Below are 4,129 nucleotides of genomic sequence, written 5' to 3'. Positions count from 1 at the left end.
CTTCGGTGTGCGCGTCATTCTTCTCCATGCTCACATAGCACATACGCTACATTGGTGACCCCAATACGGGAGTTGGCAACCATCCACACGGTCTCTCTAAGCCTTCCAATGTTCTGGGTGTCACAGCCACACATGTGGTTCGAGCAGGCCAAGGCTTAGTTCCAGCTTTGCCACATCACCACTGACAGCACCCAACTACTTCTATGTCGTGACCACCCTTGATCAAGACACACCAGCAGGAGTCATAGAATTCCTGTGTTAGCCTCCAGAGCAAGGCAAATATGCAGCCCTCAAAGAACTGTTAACCCACACTTTCAGGTTCTTCCGGTGCGAGCGTGCTGCCCGATTGCTGCATATGGACAGATTGCGGGACAGGGCCCTGTCCGCCTGAATAAGTGAGATGCTTGCTCTAACCCAGGGCCACAAGCCTTGCCTGGTCTTTGAGCAAATCTTTCTGGACCAGCTGCCCGAGAATATACGACTCTTGCTCACAGACGAGGACTTCAGCAACCCTCGGAAGGTCGCAGCCCGGGCGGACATGCTTTGGAGACCACATCAACAAGCCCCATGAGCAACCCCCGGCAAGAGCAAGGTCAACGGAGAGGCAAGTGAACACCCCAGAACAGCTATGCTGCTACCACCAGCGATGGGGTGCAGAGGCCCATCGATGCCGCCCACCCTGCGGGTTTACAGGAAACGCACTGGCCAACCAACGTTGATGACAGCAGCAGTTGGCCCACATGATAGCCTCCTCTACATCTGGGACAGGCATTTCCTGGTCAACACGGGTGCTGAGATAAGCATCCTACCCCCTGCAGGTCTCTACATCCACAGCAGCAAGCAGGTCCCAGCCCTGGCAGAAGCCAACAGCTCCTACATTTGAACCTTCAGGACCTGCACCATTCCCCTTTGGTTCGGCAACAGCCGCTTTACATGGACCTTCACCCTTGCAGCAGTGGGGCAACCGCTCTTGGGGGCTGACTTCCTTCGGGCCAATTTCCCTGCTGGTCGACATCAAGGGATGGCGTTTAATGCACACCATAACTTTTCAGACTCTGCCTATGGGGGAAGCCAAGCTACTCGCTCCCCGCCTGGACTCTATAAGCACTCTCAGACAATGAATTTGCCCGCAACCTGGTGGAGTTCCCCTTGATAGTGGCGCCACAGTTCTCCGCAGCTGAGCCAAAGCATGGGGTAAGGCACCACATACCAAGGGGCCCTCCGCACCAAGCCAGGGCATACCGACTCCCTTCCAAAAAGCTCAGCCTGGCGAAGGAGGAGATTTTAAAAATGGAGGAACTGGGGATTATGCAGCGCTCCAACAGTCCCTGGGACTCTCCCCTCCTCATGGTGTCGAAATCAACAGGGGGTTGAAGACCATGCAGTGACTACCGCCACCTTAACAAAGCCACCATGCCCGACAGATATCCTGTGCCCCACATCCAAGTCTTTGCCGGCAACCTGCACAGGGCACGGGTGTTCTTCAAGGTGGACCTCATCTGGGGATACTACCAAATCCAAGTTCACCCCCAGGACATCCCCAAGAGTGCAATCATAACCCCCTTCAGCTTGTTTGAAGCATGCCCTTCGGTCTAAAGAAGGCGGCACAAACTTTTCAGCGACTGATGGACGCAGTGGGCTGGAACCTCCCATTTGCATTCATCTATTTGGATGATATCCTCATCTCCAGCCATAGCCGCAAAGACCACGCCTCCCACCTGAGACAACTGTGCACCTGTCTGAGTGAGTTCGGGGTGAGTTCAGGGTGATCATCAACCCTGCTAAGTGCCAGTTCGGTCTAGACACCATTGATTTCCTGGGGAACAGGATTAACAAACACAGGTCTACACCTCTTCACAAGATGGTTGAAGTGGTCCAGCACTAAGCCAAGCACGATAAAAGGATGCTGGAATTCACCGGTATGATAAACCAGAAGTTCATACCAGCAATGGCACACATCATCCGCCCCCTCTTTGAACTGATGACAGGCTGCCAGGGTGTTCCAAAATGCCAAAGGCTCACTGGCCAATGCCAACCTCATGATCCTCTCCAGACCAGAGCCACCTACCGTCCTAACTGTCGATGCCTTCAGCACAGTGGTAGGGGGCATGCTAGAACAACTCACCAAGGGCCAATGGCAACCCTTGACCTTTTTCAACAGGCACCTCTTCTCCCCTGCCCCCCACCGACCTCAAATACAGCACTTTCAACAGAGACCTGTTAGTGCTGTACCTGGTGGTAAGACATTCCCGTTACTTTTTGGAAGACTGGCAATTCAGGGTGTTCACTGATAACAAGCCACTGACTTTTGTCTTCCATAAGGTATCAACCCATGGTCGACCTGACAACAGCGACACTGTTCTACATGTCCAAGTTTACCACAGATATTCAACATATCGTGGAGAAAAACAATGTGGTAGCTGACGATCTATCACACCCCGTGATCAAATTGCTTCATGTCCCAAGGGGTCGATTATGTGGCATTCACCAAAGCGCAGCAGCAGGGCCCTGAGGTCCCTGCTTATAGGACAGCCATCTCTGGTCTCAGGGTGGAGGATGTCCCTGTCGGCCCAGGTAACCTGATATTTGTTACACAGTTCTGTGTTGTGTATTGGCCTATGTGTTGTGTGGTTTTATGTTAAAAAATGACAGTTTGCCTTTAGAGAGCCAAGGTGAAGGAAGACTGCTGAGAGAGTGGAAGACGGACTGAGCATGTGCAGAAAATGATCTAAAAATTTTGGGACTTGGACGATAAACCACCACTGGGGGTGCTGTGGAGTGGAAGGAGGCCCAGAGCATGAGTCATGGTCTGGAGGACAGTTTAGAATGTTGGGATTTCAAAAAGGATGAACATTCTGAAGGCAGCCAGAAGGATCCAGACCAAGCCCGTTGTTCCTCTCTCTGCAAGCAACACAAGACAACTTCAAATTTTGTGCTCTCTCTCTCTCAACGATCTTTTAGCTTCAGTTTACCAAACAAACGGAATTTTGTTTGTGATCTTTGCTTTGGTAGAGATCGAAGTTTTGTGAGTCTTGCATGTTTTGTGTCTAAGTTTTTCTGTGGGCTGGTTGGAAGTGTAGCTTAGACTTTACTTACATATGTTATATTTAGGCTGGGGAATTTATTAGTTTTACACTGTTATAGAAATTTGCATAGTAACCAGTGGGCATTGTTATAAAAGGGAGGATTTTGAATTAAAGTTTGAAGGTGAATTTTTTGTTAATAAAGTAATTGTTCATCTTTACCCCTGTGTGATATGCCTTCTTTGTGGTTGCTGGTTTGATCTTGTAACACAATGCTATGCAACGTTTCTACCGGCAGCCCCTGCCCCATCGTCCCGGCTACAAGGAGGTGCCAATTTTTCGAGGCTATCCACAAATTGGTATGCCCTGCCATCCACACCATGGTCAAAATGGTGGTCAACAGGTTTGTCTGGCATGGCCTCCGTGAACAGGTCAGCCAGTAGACCAGACCTGCACGAACTGTCAGTCCTCCAAAGCACAGCTTCACACCAGAGTGCCCGCATAGACTTTTGAGCTGGCACGGTGCAGGTTCAGCTACATACACATTGATTAGCAGGGCCATTATTGGTTTCCCGTGGGGTGAGATACCTCTTGGCCATAATTGAGCACTCCACGAGGTGGCCAGAGGCAGTCCTGCTGGCTGACACCACCACTGAAACCTGCACCAGGGCACTCACTGACATTTGGGTCTCCTGATTCAGGGTTCGAGACACCTCACCTCAGACATGGGAGCACTCACCTCTGGGCTCTTGGTGGCACTGGCTAACTTTCTGGGGACACAGCTCCACCACACCACGTTGTATCATTCGCAGGCCAATGGGTTGGTGGAGCACTTCCACAGGCACCTCAAGGCAGCCATAATGATCCTGCTCAAGGTTCCCAACTGGGTGGACGATCTGCCTTGGGTCCTGTTGGGAATTCGTACCATGCTGAAGGAGGACTTCAATGCCTTGGTGGTGGAGATGGTCTACAGCTTGCCTTTAATCATCCCCAGGGAGTTCCTGGCCCCCTTGATAAACCCGGAAGGCCCTAAGGCAACCCTCAAGAACTTGTGGCAAAAACTGGGGTCCTTGGTTCCCCTGGAACCCCCACCACATGGCCAGCCC

Source organism: Narcine bancroftii, chromosome 1 (genome assembly GCF_036971445.1).
Source record: "Narcine bancroftii isolate sNarBan1 chromosome 1, sNarBan1.hap1, whole genome shotgun sequence".
NCBI lineage: Eukaryota > Metazoa > Chordata > Chondrichthyes > Torpediniformes > Narcinidae > Narcine > Narcine bancroftii.
Note: the sequence above shows the minus strand (reverse complement) of the source record.